This window comes from Myotis nattereri (assembly GCF_964212035.1).
Source record: "Myotis nattereri genome assembly, chromosome: 14".
Taxonomy (NCBI): domain Eukaryota; kingdom Metazoa; phylum Chordata; class Mammalia; order Chiroptera; family Vespertilionidae; genus Myotis; species Myotis nattereri.
Genome location: NC_138089.1, coordinates 7,432,080 through 7,456,456, shown reverse-complemented (window position 1 = coordinate 7,456,456; position 24,377 = coordinate 7,432,080). Strand labels below are relative to the sequence as shown.

The 24,377-nt window shown below is 50.1% G+C and overlaps 1 protein-coding gene across 1 annotated transcript in view; it reads right to left on the bottom strand.

Moving 5' to 3' along the window:
* The window catches only part of FRMD4B (FERM domain containing 4B), a 199,495-nt gene extending 189,224 nt beyond the window's left edge, over positions 1–10,271 (bottom strand). Inside the window, exon 1 of the mRNA XM_081106188.1 lies at positions 10,116–10,271. The gene's annotated coding sequence lies outside the window, so the exon portion shown is untranslated. The remainder of the gene's footprint in view (positions 1–10,115) is intronic.
* Positions 10,272–24,377: the final 14,106 nt, after the last annotated feature.

Genomic DNA, 24,377 nt, shown 5'->3' with positions numbered 1-24,377 from the left:
CCCTGTCAAAGCCCGCTCGGTGCGTGTGGGTGAGTGTTGTGGCCCCAGGTTTACCTGACCGGACTCTGGAGAAAGTCAAGGCCTTTGGAAAAAGACAGGCGGGCCGGCCGGGCCAAGGAGCTGCAGGAGCAGACACGGGGATAAGCAGGGGCCAGGGGTTTCCCAATGCAGGGCCCTGAGGACACAGCGATGCCAGAGTCACCAGTGCGGAGGGAGGGGGAGGGAATGGCGGGGGCGGTGGGCTGCTCTCCCTCCCCGCCCTCACTGCCCACTGGAGCTCTCCCGGAGTCAGCCAGGGGGGAGTGGACCTCACCCGCCAGGGTCCAACCTGCCAGGGGCCTGGAAACAGGGAGGAAGCGTGTGTGAGCGCAGCCCAGACACACCAGGGGCCACCTGGACCTCGCCTCTCCCCCACCCCACCCCGAGGCTCCAGTCAGGGCCCAGAGGAGAGAGCATGGGCAGGAGGGCCTGTGACCTTGGGTTGCGTCAGGATTTCAGGTTCCCACACTCCTGGTTTTGGGCTCTCCAGATACACAGGCTGTGTCCCGGTCTATGACCTAGAAAGCCATGTTCAGGAAACGCTTTACTCATGTGCTGCCCACGGATGGGCTCCCGCCTGTGAAACGCCGGCCCTGGCACCCGTGCCGGCCTGGGGCTGCGGAACATTCGGCCACACTGAGTGCTCAGCACAGGCTGTGACTGCCCGAGTGGCACTGAATGCCAATCATAACACAACCGAGGCCCGAGTGTCCTGCGTGAGTAGCAGGGTTAGTTCTACAGCAGACCTGGCCCTGCATTATGCCTTGGGGGCGGGGGGGGGGGGAGGGGGGGAGGGGGGGTTCACTGGCAGCGTCGCATGAAGCGCACCGGGTTTGTCCTGGGGAAACACACCCTGTGAGGTCTTCCAGCAGGGAAGTTCTTTGGAAACGGAAAAGGATGCTGGCTGCTGATACACGGAGAGCTGAGATTCACGCAGAGCCAAAAGCTAAAAAACAAACAAGTGTTTCAAATGCATTTAGGAGAATAGTAACAAGTATGTCGGTGTATCACACCACACTGGCTGTCAATATCGCAAAACAGTTTCTACTCCCGACTGCCTTGAAGTGATGGTGCACTAGATCTTGTTACTGATTGCATTCATAAATAAGCACTGTTGTTATTATCGCACAGATATTAGTATCACAAATGTCTTAAAAACCGTATTTAAATATGATTCAGTCTAACTTCCACTTCACGTTTTTTTCTGAGAAGATATGCAACTTCCGGAAGGCTCCCCTGCGCCAGAGCACGGTGCTCAGAGAAACCATACGTGGGCAAAGCGAATCGCGCGCCACTTATTTCCCCACCAGCCCAGCCTACATTGGTCACTTATTTCCCCACCAGCCCAGCCTACATTGGCCAAAGTGCAGGACACCGAGGCGAGGAGCTATGTCTGCAGGTCCTTCTCCTAAAGCTGCCCCCCAGCTGAGCTGCACCCCTAAACCCGAGCTGGGTCTGCGAGGACGGCTGTGCGACAGCGCCACCTGCCGGCCTCCGGGATCCGCCCGGACCGCGAGGACCCCTCTCCCCTGCCAGGGGCTGACCAGACCTGGCGCCCTGGGGACCAGCCAGCAGGGAGCGCGAGGCTGGGGCCCAGCTGCGTCCAGACAACGCCAGCCACCACGCAGCCATGGCAGGAGCGGACAGTGAGTCTGAGTGTGTGGAGTCCTTGGTGGCTGGGGCTGCGGTATTAATTGAAGATATTGCTTGTACTTTGGTCTGTCACCTCTGAATCAACTTTTAATTTATTAATGTAATGAACAAATACATAGAAAAAGAAGGATGGGAATAGGTAATTGTCATAAGGAATACATATGGCCAATAAATATAAGAAAAAATTCTTGACTTCATTGATAATAAAAAATATTAAACAAGTATACAGTTTTCTTATCAAATTGTCAGATGCTGAGTTGTTTTTATGTCAGAAGAGTTGATGTAAGACATATATTGACTACCTCAAATTCCAACAATTCATAGTTGAAAGAAAAACAACTTTTTTGAAATGAAGGATGAATTTAAAATGTACTTAGATGAAAACTAATTTCTGAAGCTAATTTCAGGAGGCAAGGCCAAAGAATGAAGTAAGATTCTAAATCACAAATTAGGTAGCAGCAAAATAACATCACATTCTGTTGCTATTCCCGTGACGTTTTGGTCATAGGACGTGGAGTACGTTGGCCTGTACCTCTGAGTGCGGCGGGCCTCCGCCTTTGCCCCCCTTTCCCCACCCCCTTGTCTGTCACTGCGACGGGTGCCAGGCCGACGGGCAGGGGGGATCCTTCTGCTTCAGAAGATGCCCTGGCCCTTCAGTTCTGCACAGCGGTGACTTCGGTAGTTAGTCTCTCGCTGACAGCGTGTCCATAGTGCTCCTGCCTTCACTCCAACCGTCCGACCGTCCGACCGTCCGACCGTCCGCCTCCTCTCCCCGATGAAGCCCTCGGCGCCTTTTCACTTCTGCGGCGCTGGGCGGGAGGACATTGAAGAACGGGCCTCAAGTGCCTGCCCCCGGGCGTGGATGGACTTGGGCGGAACAGGGGACAGAGTCCGAGCAGCGGTACAGTGAACCTGCTCATCATGTAGATCACCCCTCCCCGGGCGGAGGAACTCCCCACCCCCGCCCCCTCCCGAGCAGAGCCCCCCACCCCCCTTCCCGAGCGGAGCGGCTCAGGGAGCAGCCTTCTCCTCACTCAGCACAGCGCCCAGGCCACTCGCGAAGGCAGCCTCCAGGCCGCTGAACACCGATGCGGCCTCTGCCGGCGGCCTCCTAGCCTCCCCTCCGTGGGCGCGCGTGGCCTTGTCGGTCCCACTTGCACACAGCTTCGGCGGAAACAGCAGTACTTAACACAGGAGGAGCCCGGCGGGGGCGCGGCGGGTGGAGCGTGGACCCCAAACACCGAAAGGTCTCGGGTCTGAGCCCAGTCGGGGTGCATATGAGGCAACCAATCAATGTTTCTCTCCCTCCCTCCCTCCCCACTCCCTCTATCCCTCCTTCCCTCCTGTCCTCTTTCTCTAAAATCAATAAACATATCCTTGGGTGAGGATTTTTAAAAAGGAGCCATGTTATTAGTATCATTTCAGTGCCAGGCGAACCCAACGCCTGGCTCGCGCCGACCTCACAGGGACGCACAGTCCATCTGCGCTGCGAGTGCCGCACAGGAGGGGGGACTGCTGTCCCCTTATGTTCAGAGTCGGGGGGTTACCGAGCCGCGCTGCAAAGGAAGGAAGTGGAGGCGCAGAGTGCAACCCGTCTAACTCCAGAGTCACACTGAATAACCATACTCCACTGCCCTGATAGTCAATTAATTGTTAAGTTTATATATTAATATAAATGAAATATAATTAACCTAAACACTATGCTAATTATTTTAATAAACTTTCAGCATGAAAGGAAAAACACACCTGCTGGAAGGTAGTTCCGCAGCCGTCCACACAGCGCCTGCTCAGACCGCCCCAGCCTCGGCTGAAGGGGGGCGGGCACGGGCTGAGCCTGGGTGCCTCGCAAAGGCAACGCCAGGACGCGCTTATTCACCCGGCCCAGCCGCAGGGGGCAACGCCGCCACTAGTGAACCAGGGACGGGCCCCGTTGGAGCCGCAGCCCACATGGGACAGAACGACACCCTCCTTCCAACGCGGGCAGCACCTGCTCGGTGTGGCATAGGGGAGGCGAGACTGAGGGCTAGAAGGGAGACCTTCATTACTGCGGATCTAAATCACTTTTTAATGTGGAGAGAGAGAGAGAGAGAGAGAGAGAGAGTGTGTTTTGGGTACAGGATTAGGAGAGTCACCACAGAAGGCTGCAGAGGTGGTGGGCTGCACATCCAGGCCTGGGTGAGAGAATTTCCAGTGGCATTAGCCACAGTCGCTGGGAATGCTGCCTGGGGCCAGGGTCCGGAAGGCCGGCCATGCTGGCTCTGCGTCCCACACAGAAGTGTGCTGCATGGTTGGTGTCTGCCCTGGCACAGGAGGCGACCTTCAGGGGAGGGCCATACCTGCTCCTCGCCACGGGACACCTCGGGCTGCCAACCAGGCCTGAGAGGAAAGGCCACAGTGCAGACCCGGCACGTTTAAATCAGGGGTTTGGAGCCGTGGAAGCACAAGGGACTGGATTTACCGACAGCTGTGATCAGATGAGCCCATAGGTCAGCTCGTGGGGGTCGAGATGACGGGGAGGCCATGTGTCTGGGAACCAGTATTGCAGACTGGCCCAGGGTGGGGGGCGTGGCAGATTGGCTAATTCTTAGGCTCAGCCTTGTATTTTGGAAATGTGACTATTTGTAGGGCTTCTTATTTTTATTATTTATTTCCTTCATCCATCGAAAGTTTTTTACCAAAGTCTGCTTGAAAATGCCAGCCTCACACACGTGTGCTGAAGGAAAATAAACTTTCAATAGTTCAGTCAGAACATAAAAGTGTGTGGGGGCTGCCCCCTGGTGGCAGACTTGGAAAATCCGTAGAACAAGGTAAGATTCTCAGGTGTGTGCAGGAAGCACTAACTAAGTCCTGGTGAGTTCGAAAGGACTCTGTGGTAAACAACCCCAGGAACAAAGGCATATTACATACCCTTAGGCACTATTTCATGTGTTACGCATGGCACAGCACCTCCCGATGCTTGGTGATGGTGAGCATTTAACATTTTTATGGTTTTCAAGCCAACATCCGACATCCTTAGGAAGAGCACTTATTTGGATGCCAGCACTCATGTGACATTTAGATTCTTCTGAATTCATATGCACCTTTGATGATTGTAAAGTAACTCCTTGCTTTGCAGAAGATAAACGGACACATATCTTTTGTGTTTGCATACAATGTTTAAGAGCTAACTTTAACATCACAAAGTACTTTTATTTGAATATTTTTACAAAATGCAGACATTAAATTTGAAATAAAAAAGCAATTTAAAAATAAGAAAATATTTAAAATAATAGTCATAATTTGGGGCGGCTCAGAGCCAGAAGAGAGTCTATTTGTTATAATCAAACTCTGGCAGGAAATCCAGGTGCCAGCAGAGCCACTCCAGCTCCTCAGCGATCAGTGCCCAGATGCCAGTCAGACGCCATGAGCCTGTTTCATATCCTTTACTCAGACTCTAGTAAGTGCTTGGGGAGCTGTTTAAACAACTTGTTTTATTTTTAGTTTATTTATTATTATATTTTCCCTGAAATGTACTTTAACCACACTATTTTATCCAAGGTCTAGAAACTACACATTTTCCAGGGACTTAAAAAAAATTGTTCTAGCACTAAAAAACACGAGAAAGTACTTGCTTCTAAATATGAGAAGAAAACTACCCAATCTCAGGTGATGAATATTTAATTTAATACCTATAAAGGTTAACATATTGTCAACTTCATTAGTTGGTAAGTCCTTGTAGTCATTAAATTGCATTGTTTTAAAATAATTTTTATGTTAGATTTTTTTTATTTGGCATGAATTATCAAGGATGCATGATGCTATATAATAAAAGCATAGTATGCAAATCGACCAAACCACAGAATGACTGGCCGCTACGATGCGCACTGACCACCAGAGGGCAGAACTCAACACAGGAGCTGCCCCCTGGTGGTCAGTGCGCTTGCACAGGAGGAGCACTGCTCAGCTAGAAGCAGGGCTATGGCTGGCGAGCACAGCAGGTGGTGGCGGGAGCCTCTCCTGCCTCTGCTGCAGGCGGGCGGGTGGTAAGGAGTGAGAGGTCTGAGAGCCCCGGACTGCGAGAGGGATGTCTGACTGCTGGCCATCCCCCTAGGGGTCCTGGACTGAAGAGGGCACAGGCCGGGCTGAGGGACCCTCCCCCCCAACAGTGCACAAATCTTGTGCACTGGGCCTCTAGTAGGCAATAATAAACTAAATGAGTTTATTGCCACAAACAATTTTAAAAGCAAAAATTTAGGGTCTTTAAGAATATAGAAAGAGTAAGAAATAATTTTAACGAGGGAAACGTACATTTTAATATGCTTGATACCATGTGAGTGGGTGTCTAAATGTACAAATTCCTATGCCTGACAAAATCTTTAAATGCCCCTCACTGCAATAATTCAAATGAAAACAAATTAAACATCAAAAACTTCTGCTCTCCCAAAGATACTGTTAAGGAAAAGGAAAAACAAGCTAGAGGCTGGGAGAAAGTATTTGCAAAGCATACACCCGACAAAGGACTTGTACCCAGAATAAAGAATGCTCAAAGCGCAGTAAGAAAACGAACAACACCCCAAAGTGTGCAAAAGATCGAATCAGACAATTCACTGAGAAGACATACAGATGGCAAGGAAGAACAGGAAAAGATGCGCAGCTTTGTAACCACAACGAATCCCTCCACGTCCCACTGGGATGGGCAGAAAGGAAAGGGCTGACGGAGCCAAGGATCGCCAGAGCGTGGGGAAGCGGGAGCTCTCACTCGGAGCAGGTGGGGATGGAACTGGTGCGACCGCTTTAGAAAACAGTGTGCAGCTTCGTTCAAGTTCAGCACGCAGCTAGCACGTGACCCAGCCATCCCTCCCGAGAAAGGATGGCGAGGTCCACACACACCTGGGCACGACTGTCCGCAGTCGCCTTCTCATAACAGTGAAAAGTTGGGAACAACTCCCCCTTCCTTCCTCAGCCCCGCTCCTGGTCATGTGTAATCCTGCCGGCCTGATGGCGACGAGATGAGATGCTTGTCTCCAGCAGGTGTGAGGGAGGCTGTGCAGGTGTGAAGTGAGAGCAGGGGGGGCAGGGGTGACGTTTGAGGGTGTCAGGTCCTGCAGCCCAGGTGGAGAACAGGCTCCAGGAAAACTGGCCCACGGGGCTTCCGACTAGTACTATAATGGGGCTGATACCCAATAGAGACGCACACAGAATGACAGTCCCTCCACCCTGGAGCCCATACCTGCATCTCACCCCCCGTCCCCATGGTCCAGCAACTGAGGGGGACACACTGCCCAACAGCGTGGCCGACGCCTGTTCAAATTGATTCTTGTTTGTACTGACCAGCTGTTAATATTCAGAATATTGCTCCTGGCTTCAGGAGTCTAAGTTGTTTTTTGTTTAAATATATTTTTATTGATTTCAGAGAGGAAGAGGGAGAAAAAGAAACACCAATGATGAGAGAGACTCATTGATCGGCTACCTCCTCCATGCCACCTACTGGGAATTGAACCCACAACCCGAGCATGTACCCTGACCGGGAATCAAACCTCGACCTCCTGGTTCATAGGTCAACAGTCAAGCACTGAGCCAAACTGGCTGGGCAGGATTCTAAGTTGAGTGACCTCTTCTTGCTCTATTTCTGAACCTCTAGGGGGCACTGTGAAGGGATTGCCTACCTCAGTTACGATGTCTGTGCTCCCGAGGGCACATGTGTGTGTCTCTATGATGCCTGTGCTCCCGAGGGCACATGTGTGTGTCTCTATGATGCCTGTGATCCCGAGGGCACATGTGTGTGTCTCTATGATGCCTGTGCTCCTGAGGGCAGGTGCCTGTGTGTCTCTATGATGCCTGTGCCCCTGAGGGCAGGTGCCTGTGTGTCTCTATGATGCCTGTGCTCCCGAGGGCACATGTGTGTGTCTCTATGATGCCTGTGCTCCCGAGGGCACATGTGTGTGTCTCTATGATGCCTGTGCTCCCGAGGGCACATGTGTGTGTCTCTATGATGCCTGTGCTCCCGAGGGCACATGTGTGTGTCTCTATGATGCCTGTGCTCCTGAGGGCAGGTGCCTGTGTGTCTCTATGATGCCTGTGCTCCTGAGGGCAGGTGCCTGTGTGTCTCTATGATGCTTGTGCCCCTGAGGGCAGGTGCCTGTGTGTCTCTATGATGCCTGTGCTCCTGAGGGCAGGTGCCTGTGTGTCAATATGATGCTTGTGCCCCTGAGGGCAGGTGCCTGTGTGTCTCTATGATGCCTGTGCTCCTGAGGGCAGGTGCCTGTGTGTCTCTATGATGCCTGTGCACCTGAGGGCACATGTGTGTGTCTCTATGATGCCTGTGCCCCTGAAGGCAGGTGCCTGTGTGTCTCTATGATGCCTGTGCCCCTGAGGGCAGGTGCCTGTGTGTCTCTATGATGCCTGTGCTCCTGAGGGCACGTGCCTGTGTGTCTCTATGATGCCTGTGCACCTGAGGGCACATGTGTGTGTCTCTATGATGCCTGTGCCCCTGAGGGCAGGTGCCTGTGTGTCTCTATGATGCCTGTGCCCCTGAGGGCAGGTGCCTGTGTGTCTCTATGATGCCTGTGCACCTGAGGGCAGGTGCCTGTGTGTCTCTATGATGCCTGTGCCCCTGAGGGCAGGTGCCTGTGTGTCTCTGTGATGCCTGTGCCCCTGAGGGCAGGTGCCTGTGTGTCTCTATGATGCCTGTGCTCCTGAGGGCACGTGCCTGTCTGTTTCATTCGTTCTTTCACTCCCAGAGTGTTTCCCAGGACGTCATATACAACAGTTGCCGGGCCAGGGTCCCAGAGTATCCCTGGGAAAAGGCAAACACCAGCCCGGCCTCAGGAAGCTTTCAGAACCGTCGGAAGCAGGTGAGAAGAACTGAAGAGCCAGTAAGAAGTAGCTCCCAGGAGTAAAGCCTGCCATGAAGGAAGAGGCTCTGGGACGGGCTCCTGAGTGGCTAACCTCGGCCCTCAGGCGCTCTGTCCTCCCTGACACTCGCCTTGAGTAACCAAGCCGTCAGCCTGACGCAGGTGAAAAATTCCGAATACTGCCTGCTGCGGACACACCGGCTGTTCCAGGCACGCTGATGAGAATGCCGGCAGAGGCGATATTGTGGGTGATAACCTCACAGAGGCCCTTTCTGACAGGGAGCCAAGGAAGCCCAGCCTGAGGTTCAGGCTATGGCAGAGGTTGAGGTGCAAGGCAGAGAGAGCGCCCAGGCTGCATTGGGTCGTGTGCATGAAGCTGCAAGAGGGAAGGGCTGGGGTGGGGGGTGCGGAGGGTCTGGAAGGAGGAGATAGTGAGCTGGGGCTGAGTGAGGCTAGAGAGCATGGCCAGGGCCAGGGCTCACAGATAACAGTCAGGTGATCGGATTTGCACCCGCCGTCCTCAATAGGCTCTTGGAAACTGACTTTACAGGAAATGGTGGTAAAGAAACCAGTTTCCCGCAGGCGAATTGATAAAAGCAAGAGTTTAGTTCCTATGGAATATTTTTGGACACAGAAATATCACCAAACTTCTAAATAAAGACCCAAACACTTCTAATACTACACACTGAAGTAAGTGTGAGCTACGCCTACATTTCAGAAAGACGACTAAAAGCAAGAGAATTCTTTTCCAACCCACTTTTTCCGGGTCAGAATCATGGGTGGCCGGAGCCTGTCCCAGCAGCTCAGGGCACCAGGTGGGACCCCCATGGACAGGACGCCCCTTCAGTGCAGCCCTCACTCACCCACACTCACTCAGACTGGGACAAGAAGACACCCCAGCTAACGCCATGTGCACAGCTCTAGGGCATGGGAGGAACCGGAGTCCCCACAGAAAACACACGCAGATGTGGGGAGAGCGTGCACGCTCCACACAGCCCTGCCCGGACTCGACTTCGTTTCTTACCAAGGTTATAATGAAATGGCATTGAATGAAAGGACATTATTCGAGGATCTGCTGTAATTTAAGAAGATCCTACATTCCTTAAGTGTAAATTCCCCAGTGCTTCTCAAAGTACCTAAATCAGTAAGAGTTTGAACAAAACACAGAGCCAAGCAACCATTGGCTTTGCTCAATTGTCCACTGGACTTGAGCTGGTCAAGTGTTCAACTGCGAATCAAAAGAAAATAATGTACAAACGTGTATATAAAACATTGGAAATATAGTAAGCGAGTCCATGCACAGGATAGTTAGTACATTGTTTTGTTAATTTGTTTGTTTTGCTCCTTGGGAAGAAAAGTCCTTTATAAAATGTAAGTCTGTATTATTCAACTTTGGGGCATTTAGCTTTTATTCGATAGGAGGGACTAAGTGTATTTACTAATTTTCTTCCTCATTGCTAGTAACACAAACACTTTGACGGTAGACCCTACCCCACTTGATAAGTCAATGCACACTGACACTTGCACATGACAAGCCCCTTTCCCCTTCTGACGCATCCAAGTTCAGTGTTTCCAGAGACGTCCACTTACCTTGGACTTGTTAGTGTTCTCGTGCCTTCTTCTGCTTCCACAGTAATAATCTTCAGATTTTGTTTGCCATGGCTGGTGTCATCTTTTCCTTTCACACATCCTTTCTCCTGGATTGCTCATCCATGCCTGTGACACAGGGGACAGAGCGCCTTCATTCTGTGCACACAGAGGAGAGAAGGAGGAAGCTCAGGTCAGAGACACTTCTGATTTATTCTATGTTCCCCTGGCTGCCTACAGTTTAATCACAGTTTTAGGACTTCACCTAATTAGAGGAAATTTAGGATAGAGCTACCGCAGGATGCAGGCGAAATGGAGGCTATTTTCCTTAACAACTAAAGACCTGATACCACCTTGGCTTCTCACATATGCATTTCATCGAACACACGGTGCTCGACTTCTCTCTGCAGGAGGAGACTCTGAAGCCTAAAAGTTATCTACGGTCAGTAAAACCAGGGCCGGCAAAGTGGGAGAAATCAATGAAACATCCGGTCAGAATCCCATTTCAGAATGACTCAAACCAGGGTCGCACTCCCGAATCCCATTCTGAAAGATGTCAGTGGCAGAGGGAATGAAAGGCAAGCTATGAATACTGATGAAATTGAGTGTGTTGCCCCCTAAGGAACTCATTTATATGTATTTGTGATTCTCCCTACAAAGGCAGAGGAAACGGCTTTCCCCCAGGAGTCTTCTAAGTCTGGAAGAGCATTTACTTCCCCCTTGTCAACTGTGTGTCAGCACTGGGTGAGAGGAGGCAGGAGTGTGCACCTGCTCCCACTGGACAAAAGGGAGCAGAGCAGGTGTGTGCAGCTGCTCCCACTGGACAAGAAGGGGCAGAACAGGTGTGTGCACCTGCTCCCACTGGACAAGAAGGGGCAGAACAGGTGTGTGCTCCTGTTCCCACAGGACAAGAAGGGGCAGAACAGGTGTGTGCACCTGCTCCCACTGGACAAAAGGGAGCAGAACAGGTGTGTGCACCTGCTCCCACTGGACAAAAAGGGGCAGAATAGGTGTGTGCAACTGCTCCCATTGGACAAGAAGGGGCAGAACAGGTGTGTGCATCTGCTCCCACTGGACAAAAGGGAGCAGAACAGGTGTGTGCACCTGCTCCCACTGGACAAGAAGGGGCAGAGCAGCAGACATGTGTGCACCTGCTCCCTGCCCCATCCCATTTGGCCCTTAGCTCTCCCTAGATGAGGCTGTGGACATGAGGCGAAAGATGGTGGAGGAGACACAAAGAACTCAGGACGACTGGGGCACAGCCCGTTGCCCGCTCTCTCCTTACTGGTGCCACAGGACAAGCCCATTTTAAACAGAAACAAGTGTTCAACGAGCTCAGCTACAGTGAGAGCTGGTGCAGGTAAGGGGTTTTACTGTCAGGTAGCAGGCAATATTTTTCAGTATCCTTTTAGGAGGAAAGTAACTCTTAAAGCTACTAAGAGGCTAATTTTACATTAGGTATTTTAAATTAAACATTAAAATGTTAACAAAATTAAATTTAACTACTGAAATCTAACGTTAATGAAGTGTAGTCATGGGGTGGGCAATGGTTGGGTAGTGCTAAATCAGAATGAAGACCTCTCACACCCAGTCATCCCTTTTATTCCCACGACTTGTAGATAAAGTGCTGGGCTTAGAAGGAATATAGTGAAGGCATGTTGTAGTCCAAGCCTCCGCTTTACAGGTAAGATAAAGAGGGAGGGAGGGAGGGAGGGAGGGGGAGAGAGAGAGAGAGAGAGAGAGAGAGAGAGAGAGAGAGAGAGAGACTCTTATAGAAGGTTGCAGAGGGAACATGGGCCCTGCAATGACTCAGCAGGTTTTCTGCTTCTTTGACCCACCTCTCCACAACTGCCGTCTGGTTCCTGGAGGGGTTAAGCCTTGTACGACACACCGCGTCCACATCACGTGTAAACAACTAGCTAAGTCCTTTGCTTCCTTAGCTGTGTTAACCAACACTGCACAGCTGATGTCAGCTGAGACCACGCGGGAGAAACACAAGCAAACATAGCTCCTGGCTGCCCAGGAAAGCTACCAGGTACTGGGCGCCCAGCCTGAGCCAGTGTCTGAGCACAGCACTACAGAGCCGCTGGCGCTCCTGCAAACCCAAAGCATGTAGGTATCGCCACATCCCGAAGATGAGGAAACTGAGTCAGGGAAAGACGATGCCTTACGGAAGGTTACACACAGCTAGTGAGTTATCCGATTCCACCACCCATGCACACTGACTCCCTGCGGTGAGGAGCAGCCAACAACACAGGGAGTGTGAGTCTCTTTGAAAACCCAGAGCCCAGGACCAGAAACAGAACGGAGAGTACTTGGGAGGAGACTAAAGAAAGGAAGAGAGCATTATGGGAACATGTTCTACAATGATTCTGATATGTCTCAAGATCTCTGAAAATGCTAAATATGCAAATGCCATTAGAGCAGATCATATAACTTCACCCATAAAATGCTGGGGAAGATCCTTGTGATATTAGGTGCCTGAGGATGAGCAACGAGCTCAAGGTCTCAGAGTTAGGGTGGATGCGTTATGATCACCCACTGTATCGGTTTGGTCGGCTGCCATATAACTTACCACAGATTCAGTGGCTTAAAAGACACTGATTTTCTCACAGTCTGGAGGCTGGGAGTTTAAGATAAAGTGCTGGTGGGTTCATTTCCCTTGAGCCTCTCTCCTGGGCTTGCAGATGGCTGCCCTCCTGCTGCCCCTTCACAGAGTTTTTTCTCTGAGCGTGCAGATCCCTGGACTCTTTTTGTGTCCAAATGTGCTCTTCTGATCCGGACACCAGTCAGCTTGGACCAGGGCCCACACTGATAACCTCCTTTCAACTTCATCACCTTTTCAAAGACCCTATCTCTCTACTGTCACATCTGAGGTACTGGAGGCTAGGACTTCAACACAGGAATGCTGGGAGAACATAATTCTGCCCAGAACACCCACAACGCAACTGGTTTTGGTGCCACAGGAAATCCCAGCGCATGCCACCACCTTCAGTGCCCAGGAAGGTGGAAGCCCTTACTGCCTGAATGCAGGAAACCAGGGCTCTATGACAGGGTTTAGGTTTTTTTTAAAAAAAGGAGGGAAGGGCCATAATTAAATAAACTTTTTCTTTTTTTTATTATTGTTACATTTTATTTATGGTTCTAATTCAGAACACTATTCATTCTTCAAGGAACTCAGATTTCTTTTTGGAAATGTCTCTTCAAAAAACTTTGAAACTTGTGAAAGTTCACTCTTGAACATCCCTGGACATAATTCACTGGCTGGTTGAGGGAAGGGCTGAATTTATAACTTTAGAGGATGGTTGTGGTTTGGCAATGAGAAGCTGGGAAAACTGGCTTCAGGAAGAGGAAGAACTTCACCTTTCTTTAATGGAGGGAGTCAGTAAACTTATCCAATTTGTCTCCATTTTAAGAGAAAGTGTCCTTTGCCTGGACCTCTTTCTTCTGAGTGCCTAGGTGGTGGGCCATGGCACCTTGCCTATGGGGTGGTGGGTCACAGGGTCTATGGTCATGAAAACTATTATCATTAGGATGCCAGCCTTGGGGATGGTGTACATCGGGATGGTGTCCCATGGGGATGATGTCTATGGAGATGGTGTCCATGAGGATGATGCTCATGAGGACGGTGTCCATGGGAATGGTGCTCACTGGAACTATGATTATGAGGGGGGGCATGTGTGCCATTGGTGCCAAAATGGAGGTGATGACATCTTCAAGGGGGCAATCGTGAAGGAGCTTCTGCTTGAAGTGGTGGTCTGTCTGAATGATTTTTGTTGTCTAGAGGAGGTGGGCATCCAGAATCATATGACTTGGGGGATGGAGGTTATCTCTGGATCTACTGTGTGTAAATGGAGGCTTGTGAGCAAAGGAAAGCCCATGGCCTCCAGAGTGGAGAGGATGGTTCAAATGGGGTTGAACATCGCTTATGTTTCCATATTCCTGGTGAAGGACACAGAAAAGTGAATATCATCATGTAAAGAAGAAATTAGATGTTTAACTTGATTTAATTGAACTAAATCCATACTTTTGGATTGCGGAAATCAATTTTAAAAGTAGGATATCAAAAAAGTGTTCTCAAATTTTTATCTAGGGAAGATGACATTTAAAATGCAAACAAAAACTATAATCAACCACCATCATTTCACAATAGCAATAATCCTATATAACAGAAGGCCAGGACCATAAGTGTAATGATGGGAATGACTGCTCAACCAGTTGCCATTAGGTGCATTGACCACCTCTCAGTGTCTCTGCTCCCCTCCGCCCTGCTCCACCCCCCTGCGCCCTCCTGGTCCCCCCTGTGCCCCCCTGCCCCAGTCCTACAGGTTCAGATCGCAGCATGGGAACGGGGAACCACAGTGAATGGAGGGTGCTGGCAGAGTGGGACTGGGGACTGGTGAGCGGTGGCTGGCAGCAGTTAGCATCATGGGTCAGTGTCGGTGAGTGTTGCAGAGCATTGTGGGTCGTCGAGTGCTGGGGTCCAACCCCAGCAGGTCCAGGGGTCCCCAAAGGTGTGGACAGTGTCGGCGAAGAAGGAATGACACGGAGACAGCGTTCAGTTGATCAGCAGCCTAGCCAGGATCTCCAGCCAAGTTCTGGTCAGGATCTCCAGCGAAGCTCTGGTTAGGATCTCCAGCCAGGTACTGTGTCCATGTTCTCTTGCTAGGTTCTCCAGCCAGGTTCTGTAGCCATGTTCCCTCGCTAGGTTCTCCAGCCAGGTTCTGTAGCCATGTTCCCTTGCTAGGTTCTGTAGCCATGTTCCCTTGCTAGGTTCTCCAGCCAGGTTCTGTCCAGGTTCTCCAGCCAGGTTCAGTCACCAGGTTCTAGTCAGGTTCTCTTGCCATGTTCTATCCAGGTTCTGTAGCCAGGTTCTGTCTCTAGGTTCTTCAGCCAGGTTCTCTCACTAGGTTCTGTCTCTAGGTTCTGTGGCCAGTTTCTGTCCAGGATCTTTTGCCATGTTCTCTCCAGCGAAGTTCTTCTGTCTCTAGGTTCTGTGTAGGTTCTGTGTCTAGGTTCTATGTCTAAATAAACTTTTTCACAATAGTGTAAACCAGGGGTCAGTAAACTGCCTGTAAGTCAAATACAGCCTGCTGCTTGTTTTTGAAAGTAACGTCTTATTGGTACAGGACGAGCGTCCATTCATTTATGGAATGTCTATGGTTGCTATGGAGCTGCAGCTGCACAGTTGATTGTTGTGACAGAGACACAGGCTCAAAAGTATTTATTATCAAGCCCTTCACAGAGATAGTTTTCCAACTTCTGATTTAAACTGTCAATCAGGGTTCATTTATTGTAGGATTTCTTAGGGCCTTGAAAATATACATTTTCAAACTTCAAGGGGAAGACATATAGTAAACTTGCATCTTACATAGGAAGGAGTTTCTAAAGTCAGCTCAAACGGAAACTGTGTGTGGTCAGAATTAACACTGATATCCCCTAAGGCAGTGGTCGGCAAACTGCGGCATGTGAGCCACATGCGGCTCTTTGGCCCCTTGAGTGTGGCTCTTCCACAAAATACCACGTGCTGGCGTGCACATACAGTGCGATTGAAACTTCGTGGCCTATGCACAGAAGTCAGTATTTTGTGGAAGAGCCACACTCAAGGGGCCAAAGAGCTGCATGTGGCTTGCGAGCCGCAGTTTGCCGACCACTGCCCTAGGGAAAGTGCCCGGTGCAGCCCACCACCCCAGCATCATCCACGGCCAGTTTTCCCTCCACAGTTACAACGTAACGTTTTCCTTGAGCAATTCTATGAAACAACTGACCTTATGAGCCACGTGCATAAAAAGACGCGTATGTTAAAATAACAGAATCACTCTGGACATGGTAAGATGCTTGAAGAAATTGAGATAAAGCAGGGAATGGGAGACTCAGGGAAGCATCACACACTCACTTCTTGAATTCACTGAAGTTAAATTTGCTCTTGAGAACATGGTGGCCAATAGGACCAGGATGAAGGTGAGAATGTGAGTGAGGGGATGAGTGTGGATGTGCATGCGTGCATGTGTATCTGCATGTGTGTGGGTGGGTGTGTCAGATCATGCACCGGAGTCTCAGAGGCAGGGGGTGTGGGCTCTCGTGACCCGGGCGCCGCAGCTACTCCCCACACAGCTCCAGCTTGGAGACCCACCATCTTGAAAGTCTTACAAGGTCCTAGGGAGAGACTGCAGGAGCGGCAGCAGCTAGGTGCCCGGCCTCACCACCACCTGGACTCGTGCTGCTGGGCCCAAACTCACGTGCACCCTGGCCTAGATCCTGCATGGGCCCAGGACACATCCCAGACCCCGTGAACCCTCCGAGGACACCGCCCTCCAAGGGCACCTGGCCCAGACACACGTGACTGCCACGGACACAGCAGGACTCTCGCCCCTGCTGTGGACTCACCCACCACCACCGCCACTGAGCTGCCACCGCTGCCCCAGAGCCCAGCTGCTCGACTCCATGCCAAGCTCAGGGCAGGACCTGCACTGAAGGCTGGGAGGTGGGTAGCCTCCCCTGCCCTGGACCTACTAGAACCCAGGACCTGAGACGACTGAAGAGGCTGCGGATCTGTGGGAACTCCTGCTGGTGAGCAGAAAATGGACTGGGCAGTAGGACCAGGGAAGAGGATCAGCTCTGCCCACCTGAACACAGGGGAGGTGCCCTCTTTCTTGGCAAAACAGCTGCTTCTAACTCAACCAGCGGTGACTGAGGTAAGGGAGACAGCCCAGGGCAAGAAATCTGTGTCCCTGCAGGTGACAGAGAGGAGGTGCCAATAAGCCAGGCGGGGCTGAGGCACTGGGAGGAGAGGAAGTGCCCAGCCGCCCCTCCTACAAGCTACTTACAACACTAGTCTGATCAAACCATCCCAGCCAAGACCAGGATACCCCTGCAGAGCCCAGCTCTGTGGGGGAAAGGAGAACAGCTCAGAACAGAAATTCAAGGTGTGAGACTCAAAGCAGGCCCTGCCCGATGGAATACTAGGGGCTTCAACTATCGGGCATTAATCAGGCTGCCCAGGGCCAGAAAGGGATAATGACTCACACTGACCTGCACCAGAGAAGCTCCAGGGAGGCCCAGGATAGACACATAAAGGGACCAGCACATCAGAGCAAAATCCAACAAGCTTCACAAATACCAGACCCAAAGGCTATATCCTAACATGTTCACTGTTGCTATATTTTAAATTCATTATTATTATTTCATTTATTTTCTGTTTCCTTTTCTTTTTCATTTCCATACTAGTTCTTTTAGCTTCCTTCTTATTCCCATATTGCCATTTTTCTCCCTCTTTTTCTTTCTCCATCTTTCTTTATATTACCTCTAAGTCTTTGGTGTCATGTCTTTTAGTATTCTTTTAATTTTTTCCTTTGATTTGCTTTCTCTTCTTTTTCCTTCTTAGTCTTTCCTGTGTTGCCTTGTATAGCTTGATTTTTGTAGTGATTTTGGTTTGGTACTATTATGTCTTGTTCAGTTCTGTCAATAGCTGGCATGAAGAGGTTGGGGTTAAGCATCACTGTCAGCAAGTCAGAGGGGAGATCCCTCGCATGAAAAGGACATCAATAGTCAAGTCACAGTTACAACAGGAGAGCCCAAATAACGCACACAAGGGGCATTCCTAGAGCATCCAGCTCAGGAGATCAAAGAGACTGCACCACTAAACCCCCAAGACACCTTCTACATAAGGCCATCCCACAAAGACTGGGAGACATAACAATTCTATTACATGAAATCAAATACAAAGAGATAGCTAAAATGGGGAGACAAAGAAACAACCCCCATGAAAGAAAAGGAGGAGTCTCCAGAAAAAGAACTAAATGAAGTGGAGGCAAGCAACCTATCAGACATAGAATTCTTAGGAATGGTTATAAATATGATTAAGGAACTTAATGCAAATTAGAACAGTACGAGAAAGGCAATAGAAACCATGAACAAGAACCAGGCTGAAATGAAGAATATCTGACATCAAGAACATACTGGAAGGAATTAAAAGTAGATTGGACGAAGCAGAGGATCGAATCAGTGATTTGGAAGACAAGATAGAAATAAAACCCAGTTAGAGTAACAAATAGAAAAAATAATTAAAAAGAAGGATGTAGTTTAAGGGAGCTCTGGGATAACACTAAAAGTAACAGCATCCACATCATAGGAATACAAGAAGGGGAAGAATGGGAGTAAGGAACAGAGAACTTGTTTGAAGAAATAATGACAAAAAACTTCTCCAAGGAAAGGGTCACACAAGTTCAGGAGGCACAGAAAGTAACAATCAAGATGAACTCAAAGGACCCACACCTAGACACATCATAATTAAAATGGCAAACATTAAAGACAAAGGAAGAATCTTTTTTTTTATTAGTTCTTTTATTCAGGTACTTTTTAAAATTAAATCTTTATTGTTCAGATTATTACAGTTGTTCCTCTTTTTTCCCCCCATAGCTCCCCTCAACCCGGTTCCCACCCCACCCTCTGCCCCTATCCCCCTCCACACTGTCCTCATCCATAGGTGTACGATTTTTGTCCAGTCTCTTCCCGCACCCCCCACACCACTTTCCCCTCCAAGAAGTCAGTCCACTCCCTTTCTATGTCCCTGATTCTATTATATTCACCAGTTTATTCTGTTCATCAGATTATTTATTCATTTGATTTTTAGATTCACTTGTTGATAGATGTGTATTTGTTGTTCATAATTTGTATCTTTACCTTTTTCTTCTTCTTCCTCTTCTTAAAGGATACCTTTCAGCATTTCATATAATACTGGTTTGGTGGTGATGAACTCCTTTAGCTTTTTCTTATCTGTGAAGCTCTTTATCTGACCTTCAATTCTAAATGATAGCTTTTTGCTGGCTAAAGTAATCTTAGTTGTAGGTCCTTGCTTTTCATCACTTTAAATATTTCTTGCCACTCCCTTCTGGCCTGCAAAGTTTCTGTTGAGAAATCAGCTGACAGTCATATGGGTATTCCCTTGTAGGTAACTGACTGTTTTTCTCTTGCTGCTTTTAAGATTCTTTGTCTTTTGCTCTTGGCATTTTAATGATGATGTGTCTTGGTGTGGTCCTCTTTGGATTCCTTTTGTTTGAGGTTCTCTTCACTTCCTGGACTTGTAAGTCTATTTCTTTCACCAGGTAGGGGAAGTTTTCTGTCATTATTTCTTCAAATAGGTTTGCAATATCTTGCTCTCTCTCTTCTTCTGGCACCCCCATAATTCAGATGTTGGTATGCTGGAAGTTATCCCAGAGGCTCCTTACACTATCTTCGTATTTTTGGATTCTTTTTTCTTTTTGTTTTTCTGGTCGGGTGTTTTTTGCTTCTTCGTATTTCAAATCTTTGACTTGATTCTTGCGATCCTCTAGTCTGCTGTTGGAACTCTGTATAATATTTTTTATTTCAGTCAGTGTATGCTTAATTTCTAGTTGGTCCTTGTTCATAACCTCGAGGGTCTCACTAGATTTCTTGAGGGTCTCACTAAATTTATCGGCGGTTTCTAGAAAATTCTTGAAAAACCTTATAAGTGTGGTTTTGAACTCTATATCCAGTAGTTTGCTTTCCTCCATTTCTGTCATTTGTGACCTGTTTCTTTGTCTCCGCATTTTTTATGCTTCCCTGTGTTGACAGAGTGGCTCTCTGTGCTAGGTGTCCTATAGGGCCCAGTGGCTCAGCCTCCCCAGTTACCTGAGGTGGACACTCTTGCTGCACCCTTTGTGGGCATTGTGCACAGTCTTGTTGTAGTTAAGCCTTGATTCTTGTAGGTAACACTGGGAGGAATTGACCTCCAGGCCAATTGGCTGTGAAAATCAGCTGTGTTTGCACTTTGGAGAACTTCTGTGCTGGAGACACCCTTCTGGGGCAAGACTTGCTTCAGTGGGGCTTTGATGCTCACTGAGTCTGCCCCCTGAGTGTGTCCCTTATGGATCTGAGGAGTTGTAATCTGGATGGTCCCACTCTGACCACTGGGGGCAGTATTACAGATGTCTCTCATTCCCCCCTCCTTTACTAGCTTTTGCCCAATCCCTACTACCCACAACCCCAGATCTTCACCACCCTATTGTCAGTGTCCATGGGCTATGCATATCTCTATATATAAAAACCTAAGCGACTGTACAACCGATCGACTGGAACAACCGGTCGACCAGTCACTATGACGCGCACTGACTACCAGGGGGCAGAAACTCAAAGCAGAAGCTGCCCCCTGGTGGTCAGAGCACTCCCACAGCCAACCTCCCACTGCCAGCCAACCTCCTGCAGCCCCTCCCCCTGATCCTCTGGCCTCCCTGATCAGCCCCAACGGGGTGTAGTCGGCCAACATCCCGGGGTCCCTACCCCTGGCTGGCTGGCCCCCTGATAGGCCTCAATCACTGGCCAGGCCAAGGGACCCCACCCATGCACAAATTCATGCACTGGGCCTCTAGTAAGTATATATAAAAGGCTAAGTGTCCAACCATTTGACTGTCTGACTGTCCAGTACCTATGATGCACACTGACCACCGGGGGGCAGACGCTCAACGCAGGAGCTGCTGAGCTGCAGTGACTTGGCAGTGGCAGTTCTCGGGTGACACACCCGGAACCAGAGAGGAGGGAGCCCGATTCCTCATGGGGCCACGTGACTCCACCTTTGGCCGTGGGTAATGTTGTTGCTGGGGCACTGTCACCTCGAATCTGGTTTACTGCACACTTGCATTTGTGTTCCACACCCTGTACAACAGCAACTTTGCAGAGTGCCCTCTCTGGGACCCGTCAGGAGATGTCAGAGAGCCGGTTTCAGCCTGATCCCCACAGGCCAGGCCAAGGGACCCCACCTGCCGGAGGGACCCCACTCACTCCTCAGACACCCTTCAAGCCGTGGCGCTGCCCCAGGTATGGCCAGCCCAGGAGTGACCGTGGGAGGTTGGTTTCAGGGTGTGTACACCGGTCTCGCCCAGTCCCGCCCCGCCAGCCACCATCCGGGGCCACCTGCATGAGTCGCTGCACCAGAGACAGCGCCTTGAGCTAGAAGACCCAGGCTCCACCCCAGGAATTCTAATTACTTTCCTTTCAATGTGCACGAATCCGGGCACTGGGCCACTAGTAAGTATATAAGTGCTTTGGTTTCTCTCTCCTCGTCCAACTTAAATTGTTTAGTCAGTTGATAATGTCTCATTCTGCTAAAAGACTGAGCGGCTGACAAATTCCTGGCCGGCTTAGTGAGTTTCATAACTTGGGAGACACGGGGAGCAGCAAGGGGAACGGTGGTTCCGGGAAGAACCTGGCAATGGAGAAATGAGGCAAAAAGTGGTCCCAGCCTCCTGAGTTAAAGCAGCACCGGCAGGGATGCCGGGTCCTCACACCAGCCGCCTGCCCGGGCTCAGCCCTGTTCACTCACCTCCGTCCACCCTGTACATGGCAGCAACAAACAAAGGATAATGTGACCCCCTCCGTTCATGTGCCCATCACTCAAAATGAACAAACATTGTTTTCGTGTTTATCTCACATTCTGCCTTTACTCTTTAAAGAGTAAAGGCAGAATGTGTGTGTGTGTACAAAACCATGGGCCCTATAGTCCATGGTTCTTACACGTTGTATGCAGTGCATCGTCTGTGTATTACATTGGCCTCAGCATGGTCTATGCAATCGGCTCCACTCGGATCTAGATCGCTGTCCAGTGCTCTACACATGACCCCCTCACAGTGTAACTGTCTGCTTCGGGGCTGATGGCTGTGTGGGTGGTGTCCAATGTGGGTCCAACAGAGGGCGCTCCAGTGCACACCTTCACATGCTCTCCTGGCCCAGGTCTCTGCAGCCAGCTGTGGAGGTTGTCCGGGCAGGGCCTGTGCACTGTGAGGCAGCAGTGCACGTGTGGATGTGCAGGACCCTCCTGGGGGGTCGCTCCTGGCAGTCCAGCTCACTAGGGGGCATTTGGAAATGGATAATGTGTTTTGGGGAGTTGGGGTGGGGTGAGGCAGAAAGGCAAAGTTTTCCACAGTGCAAGCAAGTCCTGAATGAAAAAGCTGCCCTGCCTCCCCCCCCCCAACATAGCAAAAGTCCCTCCTTTGGGGATCAGTGCCTGCGACAAAACCTCCGTGTCCTACAACGCGTGTGCTCAAGTCTCACGAGGCATGGCCACCTGCTGCAAAGGGCCTGCGGACCTGGCTCCCTCGCCGAGCCTCCCGTCAGCCTCTTGAATTTCTGCTACTCAGACAGGCACAGAGCGCTACCTGTGGTTTTCACCTCGCAGTTCCTGATTTATTAGTGATGGGGAAGCATTTCCGTATTGATTGTTACTGCTCACTCACGTCTCCCTCTCAGGAAAGTGCCTGGTCACGGCTGCCGTTTTCCACTGGGTAGTTTGGCGTTTCCTTTGATGAGTAGGAGGTCACTAGCGATCTAGAAATGCAGCTCTTGTTAGTCACTGGGCTACAAATACTTCCTATTAGCTTGTCGCTTGCCTTTTAAATGTTATGGTGCTGTTTGGCGTAGAAGTTACACATTCTGGTACAGTAAAGTCACCCACCTTGTCGCTCCCGAGTGTTATTGTTGAGTCTTTGGATTATAAAACCTCCTCCATCCTCAGAGCACAAAGATACCCTCTTTTGTTCCCCCCTCGAGTTTCACAGCTTTTGCATTTTAAAACGTACTCTAAGTTTCTGCATAATTTTGGGTGCTGGGCTGAGATACCAGCCCCTCCTGAGCAGCTCCCTGCAGCCTGTCGCCCTGAGAGGCACTCAGACTCCTCACTGTGAATGAGACGGCAGGTGGCCACCCGTCTTCCTCCGGAACCTTGTCTGGCATCTTCTGTTAATCATGGGGCGTCAGCCCCACCGGCTTTCCATGTGAACCACAAACACATCAAGCAAATCCCACCTCGGAACTCCTGTCTGTGTTGCTTCCTCTGCTGGAAGCTTGCTCCCCAGATACGCGCACATGGCTGGCTCCTTCCTGCCATGAGGGCCCAGAGCACGTGCGGTCTCTCAGAGAGGCCCCCCACCCAGCAGAGAGGAGCCCCCCAATCACTCACAATGACATGCCTCCTGATTTCCTCACAGCACTTGTCGCCATTCACACTTATCTTGTTTCCCTCCCCGTTGGCATTTCCCCATAATGCACCACCCCCTTCAAGCCCAGGGACCCCGCTGGTTTGTTCTCTCGGCCCTCAGCACCTCCAACAGGTCCCGCACACACTAGGTGTGCAATGAATATTTTCTGAATAAATGAGTGAGCGAATCAATGAATGAACGTGGATCTCCCTGAACCCCTGGCTGTTCTTTCTGTCCTCTTAGATCAACAAAGGAGTCCCCCCCCCGCCCACCCCCCGCCCCCAACACACACACATAGCGAATAAATAATGCTAGGCAGACCTTTCCCATATCTCCAAGAAACCCCGCAGGAATACACAAAAGAATTCTGAACACGCCTTCTGCAGAGCCAGGGTTCTAGTCACTCAGAATCCCCCTCTTCACCCAGTGTCTGCTCCCAAAGGATGGCCATTACTCTTCTTTGCATGGAGCCAGAAACTTTTAATCCACTTATATCTGCTCTCTCTCTCTCTCTCTCTCTCTCTCTCTCTCTCTCATCTATTTATCATCTATCTATCTATCTATCTATCTATCTATCTATCTATCTATCATCTATCACACATAAGACAATTTGAATGATTCAATAGAAGAAGTTTTATTCTCATTGGCAGAGTATTTTTCCGATGGGTCAGAGGGTGCTAAGAAGGCAGATCCCCACTCCCACCTCTAGAAGCTCTGATTCCAGAAGCCCGAGCCCGCCCAGGCAGCTTCGTTTCCAGCGCGCACTAGTCCTAGGTGGTTTGATGCAGGTGGTGCCAAAGCCATCCTTTGAGAAGTCCCCACCTGGGTAAAAGCCATTTAAGGCCACCCTCAGTGAGACCACGCAGCCCCTGTAACACCAGGGGCAGGTGGAGCCACCTGTGCGCATGGTGACAAGCTAAGTCGCGTCCCTTTGAAAAGGGTGTAGCAGATCTTTGCCTTCAGTGGGACCCCAAGAATCTGACACGCTTACGAAGCCACATAAACAATTAGGGAAAGAGCTCAAAACCGGTGGTGAGGAGGCCTGGGGTCCAGACTCCGCACTGCCCGCACCTCAGGGGCTGCGTGTGCAAGTGGGACGTGGACAGGTGACTCGCAAGCCCCTCCCTCCTCTAGCATCTCACCGGGAACCTCGGACTCAGGGTCTCTTTGTGACTGAGCTATGGCTGCTTTTCATCCGGGCCAGGTAAATGTCCTAGGGTGAGCTTGTATTATGTTTATAACGGAAACGAAATGAATCCAAGACATCTTAAAATAC